We start from the raw sequence: 14415 nt of genomic DNA, 5'->3' as shown, positions 1-14415 counted from the left end.
CCTGAGCAAGAGCAAGACCCCATGTCTACAAAATATGGAAAAATCAGCTGGGTGTGGTGGCGCATGCCTGTAGTCCCAGCTACTCAGGAGGCTGAGGCAGGAGGATCGCTTGAGCCCAGGAGTTGGAGGTTGCAGTGAGCTATGATGATACCACTGCACTCTAGCCAGGGTGGCAGAGCAAGACTGTCTCAAAAGAAAAAAAAAATTAAAAAAATTAATACTGGGTAGAAGTTGAGAGCAGGTTGAAGTTCAAGCTAGAGAAGAACCATCTCCGTCACAGAAATGTAAAACTGCCTGGGAGGGGGATGAGCGCCTGTGGCCGGGTCTGCTCAGACAGAAGGTGCAGGGACACGTGGACTTGGACGGCTTCAGAGCTGAGGTCCTACGCGTCTTTGGAAGTGGGGCACACGGGTCCAATCAAGGAACCTGGACGCGGCACAGTTTCTCCCCGATGCCGGCTGCCTCCAAAACCTCGACGTCTCCCTTAGGCTGACTGCAGTGCGCTGTTTGCTACTCCAGGATGCGCACTGTGTCCCAGCTTCTCTTCTCCCTTCTTCCGACTGAAATCGCGAGTGGAAGCACCTGTCCCGAATGGCGCCTCCCTTGAACGCACGCAGTTCCGGACCAGGACGTGTGAGCGGGAGCGGCCTGTGCCACCTCTGGGAGTCACTGTTCCTGCAGGAGGGAGCATGTCGACGTGATGGCCCACGTGCCAGCAGCCACCTCGGGCCACGAGGGTGGGGCCTGCACCCCAAGGAGGAGGCGCTGAAAGCCGGGAGGAGCCCGACCTGGGGATTTGGGGCCAGTGCCAGGAGGCCATGGCCTGAACGCCTTGGGCACGACAGGACGCCCAATCTGGTAATTCATGTGTCCAATGACAGCACCATCCGTGACCTCACATAGCCTTGCAGGGAGAGTCCGCAGTTCACATTTCTTTGTATTCTTTTTAGCATCTAGCACGATAGTAAGGGTTTTGGTTTGATTCGATCTAGCTTTTTAAAGTCCTGTTACCCAGAGAGTGACAAAATCCATACAGTGATTTCCCGCTGTCTCCAACAATACTTCCTTTTTTTCACTCTGAAAACTCCCTCTTTTAGGTTCCAGACAGGCCTTTTCTGAGGGATGCCGAGCTCACTTTTGACCTGATTTCTGCTGGTCACAGGTCAGGCTTACATCACCTCTCAGATCTAATCTGCCCAGATAGGAAGTCCCCCGAAGCCGCTGCTGCTTGAAGCATTCCTTGCACATCAGGCATCTGAGCGAAGCCACGTGGCGGGGCAGAGTCCCGCAGTTTGGGAGAGGAAGGCCGTCCAGGAGGGAAGGGCTGGGGTTGGCCGCCAGTGGCCGGGCAGCCCAGGGTGGGCAGAGCAGGCCTCCGACTAGGGCCTCTGTGTCCGCGGGACGGGGCCGTCCTGGCGGAGTGGCCGACACGGTCAGGCCTCGGGCACTGAGGTTGGCCGACGTGGGGGAAACCACAGCTGCAAGAAGCCCCCTCTCTTCAGAGCAGAAAGAAACCACCCTTCTCGAGGAAATGCATAGGGATAGGAATAAAACAGGACAGTAGCTCTGGGAGCCGTAAGGTCAACTTTCTCTGAATAGAATATAAAATTGAAAAAGTAGGGCTTCTTTTTCTACTGATAGCATCAATTTCTCCCCGGCCTGGGTTTCTTCTCCAGGGGATGCTGGGGGGAGGGTGGGAGATGGGGAAATTTTATGCTTTTCTTTAGAGAACACATCTGTATTGTTTATATTTTTTCAAAGCCTATTTGCCCACTCCTGCCACTTAAGGGAAAAAAAGTAAGTATCACCTTAAGAAAGAAATCATTAACAAGTAAAGAGAAAGTCCCTGGAACCTCTACCCCTGGCCTTTTCTGAGAATGGGGCTTGTTCCCAGCTGTGCAGTCAGTCAGACAATAAGGAAAACTTTAGGAATTCCAGTTGCTGCAAGGACTTGGCTTTGGGGGCAAAATGTCAGAATCAAAACAGGCAACTGCCACTTTCGGCTGGAAGGGCACTGGCTGTCCCTCTCGTCTGAGTGGTCCCAGGTCCCAGCACGGTCCCTTTGTTGTCATGTGACCAGGAGCCAAGCCTGACCCTCAGTTTTGTTTCCTGTGAGATAAGGACCGGAGTGGTCATGGCAGGGGGGTGTGGGTTTGCAGTTGGGGATGAAACCAGGTATTAATCGTCACGAAGGTCACTTAGTGCATGGACAAAGCTACGTGGACATCTAACAATGAAGACTCAATAGATTGTCTTTATTTCCTTCCACACTCAGTTTATTCCTGTAGCTGCTAAATTGGGCTCCCATAAGGAAAGGTTAACAACCGTGGAGCTTTGGGACTAACTCTACGTTAGAGTTAACCTGAGTAGGGGTAGGGAAGCATGCTCTGCCACCCTGGGACAGTGTCTGGGGACCTAACTGTATTAGTCAGAGCTTCCCAGAGAAACAGAACCCATAGGATACACAGAGATGCATAGAAAGAGATTTACTGTGAGGGATTGGCTCACAGGATTTTGGAGGCTAAGGGGTCCCACATCTGCTGTCTGCAAGCTGGAAGCTCAGGAAAGCCAGTTGTATAAGTCCCTGTCTGAGTCCAAAGACCTGAGAGCCACGAGTTCTGATGTCCAAGGCAGGAGAAGATGGATGTTCCAGCTCAGGCAGAAAGAGAGAATCCACCTTTCCTCTGCATTTTTGTTCTCCCCGGGCCCTCAGTGGATTGGATGGTGTCCACCTGCGTTGTTCAGGGCAGCTCTTTACTCAGTCTGCCATTCAAGTGCTAACCTCTTCCAGAACTCCCTTTCAGACACACTCAGAAATAATGCTTTACCAGCTATCTGGGCCTCCCAAAGCCCAGTCAAGTTGACACATAAAATTAACTATCACACAAACCCAAAGTGTGCGACATATCTTCAAGAGCAAAATACTGTATGAGGCACTTCACCTGTGGTATCTGACAGCTGCCCAGCTGGCCCTAGAAAGCCCATAGTACCTACCCATTCATAAATGGATAAACTGAGGCTGACCAAGGCCCCACAGCCCCTGAGTGGCCCAGCTGGAATTTGAATTCGTGCCTGTTGGTCCTCAAATCCGAGCTGCGCCTCTTCCTGGCTGCACAGTCCTGAGCAGCTGGAGTGGCCTGGCGGGCACAGTGTGCGCCCACTGAATGGAACTGAATGTTCAGGGTGTACTTAGGACAAATTATAATACTGTTTGTACATCTTGCATTTACTTATCAGGCACCTGCTGTGTGCAAGGCAGAGGCATAAGAGAAACGTAATTCGAGGTCTCCCTTCAAAGGCCCTGGGTGTACTGGGAGCAGGTGCCCACAGGGCTTTGTCAGTGCAGATGGGAAGTGCTGTGGGACCCCTGGGCAGAGCCCCCTCCTGAGGTCAGGGCACCACCGTAGAATATTTCCTGAGGGAAGGTGGGGCTGAGCTGAGTTCTGAGGCATGAACAGGCCTTGTGCGGGCCAAGAACAAGGAAGAACCGCCCCCCCCAAAGGGAAAGGCGGGTTTGGGGGACCATGGTTCAGCCCGGCTACAACAGCAAGGGTGGAGATGGAGTTTGGAGGGGTGTGAGATTGGAGGGTGCAAATGGAATATTCAGCCTTGTAAAGGAAGGAAAGTCTGGCACCTGCTACACCGTGCATGAACCTCGGGGACATTACGCTGAGTGAAATAAGCCCGTCACCAAAGGACAAATACAGTATGATTCCACTCGTGAGGTTCTTAGAGTAGTCACATTCACAGAGACAGAAAGTGGAATGGTGGTTGCCAGGGGCTCGGGGAAGTGGAGAACGGGGAGTTGTTTAATGGGTACTGAGCTAGAGCTCTGCAAAATGAAAAAGTTCTGGAGATGGATGGTGTGGTGGCTGTATAGCAATGTAAATGTGCTGAAGCTACTGAACTGCACATTTAAAAATGGTTAAATGGTAAGTTTTACGTTATATCTATTTTATTGTTAGGTAAGGGATTCCGGGTCTCTAAGGGATGAAAGTGGGCACTGTTGCCTTGGTGCAATTGCCCCACCTGGGAAGAAGGACAGGGGTGGGTCCCAGACCCCCGTCTTGGTCCTGCCCCACCCTAATCCTCTCCTGAGTGACTGCCATATGTGGGGGAGGAGGGAATACCCTAGGAATCTGCCAATCAGAACTTAGTGTGCCAGCTGCAAAAGAATGCAGAGGACTTTCTAGCCCATGGGCCAAGCAGCATAGGTACCACAGAGTCCAAAAATTGACCTAGAACAATCTGCATGCATAGTAACGCAACTCCCAACTGTCCCATCCAAGTGGTTCCATGGTGATGTCTGAGCCACAGGGAGGTCCCAATCTGGGCACTATGAAATAAGGCTGAGACCATAGCCAGGCCCTTTCTGGCCCCTTCCTTTTGTTCTCTTTTGTTGAGACAGTGGGTCCAGTCATCATCTGTGGCGTATGTATCACGCTCTGTAAACCTATATCTTGCTCTTGCTCTATAACTCTATCTTTCTATCCTCGATAAACCTCATATTCGTGCTTGCCTTACTTTGGTGCGTCTGGTCATTCTTTGGCCATGGGATGCACCAAGAACCGATGTTTCAGACTGAAACCTGACATTACCACAAAATTTTTAAAAATAAATAAAAGTTTTTAAAAGTTTGGAAAGTACAGTCATCTTTTGAAAGGTTAAATGCTATGTGCTAAGGAATCTGGACTTCACCCAAGGCTAATGGCCTGCCTCAGTTTTCTGTTGCTACATAATAAACTACCTCAAAATTTAGTGGCTTAAAATAGCCACCATTATATTTGCTCGCAGTTCTGTGGGTCAGGAATTTGAGCAGGGCTCAGCTGGAAGGTTCTTCAGCTCCACATGGTGTTGGCTCAGGTCCCTCCTGAGGTTGCTGTCAGATGGTGGCTGGGGCTGGAATATCCAAGACCATTTCACTCATCTGTCTGGTGTTTGCAGGGTTGGATGGGAGACTAGGACCTCTCTCTTCTTCACCCTACATCCCTGACGTGGTGTATGGCTCCCAAGAGTGAGCTTCCCAAGTGACCAAGGTAAAAACTGCATTATCTCTTAAAGCTAAATCTTGGAAACTATACAGCATTAGTTGGTAAAAACAAGCCCAAGTTTAACGAGAAGAGGAAAAGCCTGCATCTCCTGAGGAAGGAGTTGGCAAGGTTACTTTGTAAAGGAACAAGTAAGATACAAATTATTGTTGGGGATAGTAAAAAGTCTTGGAACAACCTTTCATATGTTTGTTTATTTGTAAACTACACACATGTATTATTGTACTGATAGATTATGTACTTATAAAACTTACACAAAATGAAAATGAGAGGACTTATTATGAAGTTAAATTAGTATTTTTAAATGATTATAATTTTTGCTTTTATTAATGGCACGAATACAACTTTTCACTCTCAATCATATCAATAATAACATTTTGTTGGTGAAAGCAATGTGATTGGGTATGCCTTATTCTTTTAAAAAACTTTGGTTCAATAATTGGTTTACTGATCTGAAGGTCTTGCTCTAGGTTGTTTATTTCAATACTTGTATTTGATGAACATGATAGCTGGAAAGCACACAGCCAAAGACAGAGAGAGAAGGAAGAAGGGCCTTGTCCACCCAGATGGAATCATGTTTCTCTTTTAAATTCACCAATTATGCAAAGATTTTTGTTTGTTTGTCAACAAACTTATCAATCTGTTGTTCTTGCAAGCAACCAAGATTTTCATATTTTTAATGTGTTCAAAATCCACCAATTCTCCTCATTGGGATGATTTTTAAACAGGTTAAGAAATTATGTTCTCGAGGCTTTTGTTTGTTTGTTTGAAGAGATAGGGTCTTGCTCTTGCTCAGGCTGGTTTCAAACTCCTGACCTCAAGCCTTCCTCCCATCTTGGCCTCCCAGGGTGCTAGGATTATAAGCATGAGCCACTGTGCCTGGCCTGTTCTCAAGTTTTGTGTTGTTCCCATTTTTTAAGTGTGCAGATATGAAAGATTTTTAGTTAACACATTGATTGTTAGTTGCTCCTTCCCTAAAAAACAACAACAAAAAAAATGAGACAATGATAACCTTTCCAAATGGATTTTTCAAAAATGCTCAGTTGCACAAGATAAAGCAATCACTTTCTTAGGATTAGCAGAATGTCACTTTTTTTTTGACAGATTGTGTGAGAAAGTGTCACTAAGTTTGGAGCACATGCTTTTTGTTAATTTGTTTAAAGCTCAGTGGCTCTTTTAAATAATGTCACAAGATCACCAGTGAATCTCTGCGGAACAAAAGGTATTCTTCACTCCTCATCTCATTGCAAAGTATTGAGAAGATCCTAGTCTGTTAAAAGTCTTGTTTCTATAAAACTGACCACTTCTTGTTGCCTTGCTCCTCTGGCCTCAGCCTCTCCCTGCCGGAGGGAGGAAGGTAATGCACTCCAGTTTCACTCTCCTTGAAACTCATCCCATGTTCCTTTCTCCTTTTAGATTCCAAGTGAAATGCAGCTCCACTCACTTACAGAGCTTTTCAATGACACATTGTTTTAATTCAAGAGGCCATTCACAGTTGAGAAAATACCCTCTGGTCATCTTTCCTCTGGTAGCTCGGGGAAAAAGGAGCTCTTTGTACACTTCATCACTGACAAAGAACCTTTTCCAGATACAGTCACAATGTCTGTAGATTTATCCAATCGTGTAGCAAACATCCCACTGAATAATTTGTTCTCATGACGGTTCAAATTTTAACTAGTCTTTTCCAGACATTCTTCAATAGTATTTGTTGACAAAGGAATGGATTTTGGTATGTTACCATCTTGTTTTCCATTATTTAATCCATTTACGCATTTGCTCACAGATATTGCTTCTTATACTTGACTTTTTCTATTGAAAAAGCACCCTCAGAAGAAGCTTCTAAACACTTTTCATTAAATTTTTAAGAGTTTGTAAAGAACTGGATTGAATATAAAGGAAATTAGAAATATTTTACCCCAGAATATGGCACTTTGATCTGCTAGACTGACTGAAGAAGCCTCAAGGTCTCTCTGACCTCCCCCCACCCCCACCATCAGCTCTCCCCACATCCTTTAAGTTTCTTCATCTGCCTGAGATCCTGACCCACCTAGAACAATTGTTCTTTGATTCCCCTCCCAGTGAGACTGGGACTTTGCCTGGCTGGCAAGGGTGGTCTGCTATGCAGATAAGCCCTTCTCGGTAACAGCCCTCAGGGAGAATAGATGGCAAATGTTTCTGTTCAGACCTTTGAAGATGTCAGACTTTCAGTTAATCTTTCCTAGATTGACTTGTTGAAACTGCATGGGGATCTCAGTCTAGGTCCAGATTCTCATCACACAAAGATCCAGTGATTGAGACAACAAGGATTGCCAAGGAAGAAAGGAAATGTTTAATATGATAGACATCGGGAGCATGGGAGAAGCTGCCTCAAATCCATCTCCCCAGGTAATGGAGATCATGGCTTTTAAGGGAGGGGCCAGGAGCCTTGGGGCAGGTCGTGGTGTAACTGACAAGGGCTATGTGCACTGGGAGCAGGTTGTCAGGGATGGGGAAGACATCAGGAAGTCTGCCCAGGGGCCTTCAGAATCTCAGCCACTTTGTCTTGCAGAAAACTCACCATTTCTGGGAAACAACTCAAAATGTAAAGTAGTTAAGGGAGAGGATTATAAAAAACATATAGGGGTAACTGAAATTTTTCATAGCACTGGTTACAATTCCCTCCTTTTTAGTTCACTTCTCAATCTTGGGGAATCAGGATGTCCATCTATCTGGCTGCTTCCTGGTGAAATGGGATGTAGTTGGGGTATGAGGAAGAACAAAACTGTTGGGCTTGTAACTGAAACATGTTGAGTTGCCACCCACTCCCCACCAAGACAGTAAAGTATTTCAAAAGAAGTACCCATCCCCCATCTGGGATCACTCTCAGGAAATATTGGCCCAGGGTCCCCCAGATAGAATCTCCATCATAACATTTCCCTAGTTATTCATGAAAATAGTTTCAGGTAGCTAATCTAGCAGTAAGATAGAGAAAGAGGCAATAGATTGAGAGGTCTTCACTAAAGAGTTGTCTTGCCAAAAATTCCCAAAGAACAAGCTAAACATACAGGGCTTATGTTTTCAGACATCTCAGGGCGTAGCACTTGTGCTATAACAGAGGGAACAGCCTGAAAAAGGGTAAACTGTTTTACAAGCTGTCTCTTTAACTCCCCCCCCAACTCTTTTTGGGAATTAAAACCTTCATCCTGCCCAAGGCCAGTAATCAGAAGGGCAGGGGAGTGTTCTTTGTTTCTTTGTACCACAGATGATGGCTCTGGGTGGAATTGTCCGGGCAGAGGTCACAGGACTGTCTTTGCCAGAGATGGGGTCAATCAGGACCATCAACTGTAGTTAAACAGCAATAGCCCCAAGCTCAAAACTCCTTTTGAAAGCTCTGTATTTCTGCTTATAGACAGGATGGTGTTACTTTAAGACGAGAACCTCCCGTCCTCCTGATTTGCTGGCAAATTAAAAAACTTCTCTTTCCTTCTCCTCAAACTACTTGTCCTCATTCTGATGTGGCCTCAGGGACAAGTGCCAAACTTTCAGTAACAGAGCCTCAATTACCTTTTAGCCGTACCCACAGCACACCCAGCTTTGCATTGTCCCTGTTCTGTAACTCTGCTCCTATCGGTAAAGAGCTCCTCATCTAGGTCCCGCAGGGGTTGATCAGTCAAATCCGAGAGACCAAAACGCACTTGGTCAATGATCTGAATGTGATCATAGAATGGGGAACAAGAGTCCACAGGCTGGATTTAAGGGGGACATTACCTTCTGAGTTCCATTAGGATTATCTAACAAAGTAGCCTGATGATTACCCTTCCAGCCGCTGCCAGTAACCAAAGCCCTCCTTTTGATCTAGTGAGAGAATACATAATGCATGGTGTGAACAGTCACCAGCTGCCCAAGGGTATACTTTTCAGCTTCCTGTAAAATACCATAAGTAGCAGCCACCACTCTTGGACAAGTGGGCCATGTTTTTGTTACCATGTCCAACTGCTCAGAGAAATAACGTACACTTTGCTTATGATCCCCTGAAGTTTGCAGCAATACCCTGAGTCCAATTCCTTGCCTTTCTTGAATGAACAGATCGAAAGGCTTATATAAGTCCAGGGGGTCCAGTGTGGGGCAGTCATTAATTTCTCCTTAATAGTCAGGAAAACTTTGTGGCCTTCCTTGGTCCAAGCAAATAGTTCTTTTCCTTTCCCTTTTAAGGCTTCATTAAAGGGGTTTTGCTATCAGCCGTAAGCTAAGAATCTAAATCTGGCAAAACCCGGCCATCCCCAGGAAATCTCACAACTCCGTGTGGGTGGGAGGGACGGCTGTTTGTTTACAGCCTCTCCAATCTGGAAGGGGCTTCTGAGTTTCAAGAGACAATTCCAAGTCCAAGTATGTGACAGTGGGAAGTGAGATCTGAGCTTTTTCTGAGATGCTTGAGACCCTTTGCCAGCCAGTAAGTTCAGTGCAGGCACGTTGTCCTGGCGGTTCAGTCTCCCTGGTCATCAGGGTGTTGTCTACAGACTGTAAAACCATTTCCTTGCCTAAAACTATTTCCCTCACATCTCTGGCCAGAATTTTTCCAAAGATTGTTCGGGAGGGTTTTTTTAATCGCCTGAGGAAGGACAGCACAGAAGTACTGGCATTTGGCTTTAGACTTTAAGTCTTTCCACTCAAAAGCAAATAACACCTGGGATTCAGGATGCAAAAGGAAGCACCTTTTAACTCCATTACTGAAAACCAGGCAAAACTCCCGGAGAAAGTGTTAGGAGGCACATGACGAATATCCTCCACTGTTTGACTTGTCGCTCTCAGATCTTGAACAAACTGTTTTTTTTAATTTTTTGACTGGCAGAATGGGAGTATAATGAGGTGTCGGAGCCCCTGTCCCCTCATGGCCAGGAACTCAGTTTTAAGGTTTTTTGGGGGGGGGGTCCCCTTAGCCAAGAGGGGGTCCATTTAGTTAGAGGGGAGTGCCTAGGGTTTTATTTTAGTTTATATTTCTCTCCGTTTGGCCAAGATTTGCCAGAGACAGCATCTATAGCAAACTTTTATTTTGTCCCATTGTTGCTGGGGTGGTGTGGCTACCCGCCCGGCTCCATCCTGTCCCTCGGTGGGGCCCTGTGGGCAAGGAACTTAAAATCAAAAGACTTACAGCCAATTAAATGTTCTAGGGCAGATGAGAACAGAGGTGGACAGGCATTTATCAACTTTTAAAACCTTTTAAGCAGCATAAGAGGGAAAAAAACCCCAAAGGCAAGTTTATAAAATTAACTTATCTATAAGCATCAAGCTACTGTCACACTTGTAGGAATTTGCTACAAAACATAAGCATTTGTTAAAACCATTTGAGCTAAGGATTTAGAGACTCTTGTATCAGAACAAAAAAACAACATTCTAAACAAAAATGTTTTAAGTCCTGCCTGGTTCCGACAATGACAAGAAAATGAAGCTCACAGGTGGCTAAACATTCAAATTATCTAGATTTTGCAGACATTTGTCAAAGATCTTAAAAGTCTCAAAACATTTGATCAAAATAGAATCACAGGTTATTGTAAAGTAAGAGCAGTTCACTTAGCCAAGAGTGGCAATCAGAAGACTGTACAGGCAACACAGAAAGAATCCGTAACTTCTAAAGCTCAGTTTTCCCTGAAAAAGGACAGCATAGGAATTATCTTGATAAAATAAAATCTGTGTTTCTTAGGCCAGTTACCAAAAGGTAAAGAAAAACCTTCTTTAGTGCAATGGTTGGTTGGTTGGTTGGTTGGTTTTTAATGGGAACCCCATTTAGACAACTTGGAAGTCAAACCTCATGAACAGGGTACCAGGGCTATGAGTGAACATTATACTATATCAGGGCTATGAGTGAACATTATATTATGAAGGAAACAAGAAACTAGAAAACTAATACTTTGAGAAGGGGGGTACACAACTCTTAGTAACAGCATAAGAAGATCTTTTTTACCATGTTGAACAAGTCAGACATATCAAGAAGCTAAGAAAAAAACATGGCTTTTCAGACCTTTACAGGTAAACATTTCAGCATTAGATCTTAACAGCGGGTCTGGAACCAGAGGGGGAAAAAGTTGCAGGAGCCGACAGAAAGGTTGCAGGAGAAGGTTGTCATCTCAGCCCTTCTCAAGGGGAGGACAAGCTGAAGGCAGTGTGACACAGCACACAGTGTGACACAGCAGAAGTTGACCTTCTGAGATATGAATCTGAGAAATTTCAAAAGAAACAGGTTATAGAAAACCTCTTCCAATTTATTATATTTTTGTCATTTACATTTGCCTACCACTTTGATAGCCTGTGAATATTAGCTATATAACCAATGTGATTTAATTGTGCCCTCAACAAAGTCATTTAATGTCTAAACAAATTTAATATCTAGACATGTTTTCATAAAGAAAATTGGGAGAAATGAGAAGGAAATGAATTTTAAAACAGACCAAGGAACAATCACAAAATATAGTTTTAACTATTATTTTTAAACTTAAAAAAAATGAAAATAACAAATGTAAGTATTCTAGTGAGACTTGCTATTATCAACAATAATGTAACATCTTTAAGTTCTATAAATACAGAAGCTTTACAACACATCCTGCTTAAAGATGTTAACTAATTTGATCTTTCTGAAATACCAATGTCCCAAAATAAAATGTATTGACATGACATCACCTGACTGTAGACTGGATAAACCTCTAACATCAATCCTTAGCATCTCAAATAATGGCACAAAATCATAACATTTTTTTAACATAAGGATCAAGATCAAGCTATTTTAAAAACAATGTAACTGGTCTCAAAACATTTTTCTACTTGTGTGCAAATTCACTTACATGTAATACTTCCAAAGAATAAGATTGTTTTAAGATTCTCTTTGGATTCTAAGAATAACCATTTTGTTCATTTTGGAATAAATTACTATACAAAAATTAACAGTTCAAAGTTTCTTTTTAAAAATTTTTCTAAGAGGCCTTTGCTGTGGCAACACAATGTACACGTGACAGGCGAGCTTGCCACCAGTACTCAGCCGGAGTGAGTCAGAAGCAGATTTTGTGTGTATCTTTCCACAGACAGTGAAGTCTGTGGAAGAAACTGTATCTGCAACTAGGATTAAGAGATCAAAACCAAATCATCTTCATAAACCTTTGACCATAAGTTTCTGTTTTTGTGCTATCATTTACTTAGAGTTGTGTTTATTCGAATTTACTGACACTTATTTTTGTTTAGGCATGTCTACATTTTTACCTGAGTAAGAACCTTAAAGTTAAACACATGGGAATTTTTTTTCAGTAACTCAGGAGACTTAGCTATTTTTATTAAACCAACAATATTAAATGAGTCTTATTTATTAATAATCATACAAACACAGATCATTTCATTTTGGCTGGGTTTTTAGTTTCATAACCTTTGTGGCACCTTCAAATATAAAAATGGACAGTGAACCCAGACAAAAATGTATACCGACAATTTTAAAGTCATTTTTATTGTTATTTTATCAATAATTTTTAAAAAACCAGCTTGTTTACCAAAGATTACTGAATTCACATGAACTTGAAAGGCATTTGGGCTTATTTATTTAATTTATGAGAATTCCTTTTATTTATAAGCTGACTTTGGTACCATGTAGACATACATGTGTATACACAAAACACATCTAAACACATATACACGCACACAGTTTCAATAGCTTTTATCTCAGATCTGCAGCCAGGAGATCCTCTGAAATGCCACAGAAATCTGTGTGCATTACGTTTCTGTTCCTCTTTCCCTGTCCAACAGCGGCATCCCTGCATCTCGGGCAGGCTGCCTCCATGGGTGGAGATGTCTTCCAGTTTCCTAAACCTCAGGACAGAGGTGTCTCCTAGTCTCCCAGACCTTAGGATGGAGGTGTCTTTTAGCCTCTCAGACCTCAGAACCTGCCACAAGAGAAACCACCATCAGAGGTATCTTTCACCCTCCCAGACCTTGCACTGCACGTGTAATACCACCAACAGCAAGCTTCAAGTTGGCAAAAAGGAAATAGAGACAGCTTAACAGACTCCACACTCACAGGCCACACACAAACACAGGTACACACTCAACATAAAGAGAAATTCCAGAGGTTCCAAACAATCTGACTGGTAAATATTTGTAAATCTCACTTTCTTAGGAAACAGTCATCGAAGCTGCTTGAGGTAGAGTGACTATAAACATGTCCTGGGAGCTTCCTGGGTTCTGGAAGCTGTGGCAGGTGCTGAAGGCACCGGGTAGATGAGAGGGTCGTTGCCTTTGAGAGGCCCACGGTTCAGCCATCAGCCCAGAGGGGCAACCCAGCAATCCTACCTCCGGGTGTGAGGATCTCGGGAGGGGGCACTGGGGGCGTGCAGGGGCTCCGAATCAGTCATGAGCCACAGGAGTGGGTCAAAGATAAACTTCCAGGAGGAGGCGATGCTTGTTGCTAAGCCTTGAAGAGCAAAGTGAAGTTTCGACCTGTTTGACGACATGGTTCAGGAAGCTACAAAGAGACGGTGAAGCTGGAGGGAAAATCTCTGGGGTTGGGCTGGGAGGAGGAGAGGGCAGCAGGCAGCCTGTCATGGGTCTTCGTGTACGGGGCCAAGGGGTTGCACCTTTACCCAGAGGAAAACAGGGGCCCAAGATGGTCTCAAGAGGGGGACATTGGGCAGTATTGAGTTTAGGAAGGTCTCTGTCTCTCAGAGGTTGGAGGAGACTGGAGGAGACGGAGGCATGAAGCCGGTTAGAGGGTCGGTATCACCATGAGGGGTGTGGGGAGGATGGGGCCTCAACAAGGGGAGCTACCCAAGGTCAAGGTCCTCCGCAACGCTGACCTTGTCTAGACACCAGCCGTGAGTTCAGGGGTCCCCAGGGCCACAGTCATTTCAGACCAGCCAGCTACCGTGGACTCCCTCATTTTTGAGAACTCCCTAGAACAGCACACAGAACTCAGGAAAGTGCTGTACGTAAGGGGTACAGTTTTATGATAGCAAAAGGATACAGACTGGAACCTAGCAAAGGAAGGGCCCCATAGGGCGACATCAGGGAGGGTTCTGCGTGCAAAGCACCAGTTTTCCACAGGGTCAAGCTGTCCTCCTGGCATGGACATGTGACAGTACTCAGAGCATTGCTAATGAGGGACACTTGTCTGAGCTTCAGTGCCCAGTATTTTTATTTGGGTTTCATTACATATTCATGAATGGTTAAATCATCAGCCGTGTGGTTGACTTTGGTCTCTCATCCCTGAGCAACCCCCCAGATCAGGGTTGATATTGTTGGTTTAAGCCCCAAACGACCCTCTCGTTGCCATGGGTGGTCCTTCTGGCAAGCTCAGCCCCAGCAGAGTCATGTCATTGGCATAAATGACCCAGGGGCCGGCTGGGGTCCTCGTTACCTC

Source organism: Lemur catta, chromosome 4 (assembly GCF_020740605.2).
Source record: "Lemur catta isolate mLemCat1 chromosome 4, mLemCat1.pri, whole genome shotgun sequence".
Classification (NCBI taxonomy): Eukaryota; Metazoa; Chordata; class Mammalia; order Primates; family Lemuridae; genus Lemur; species Lemur catta.
Note: the sequence above shows the minus strand (reverse complement) of the source record.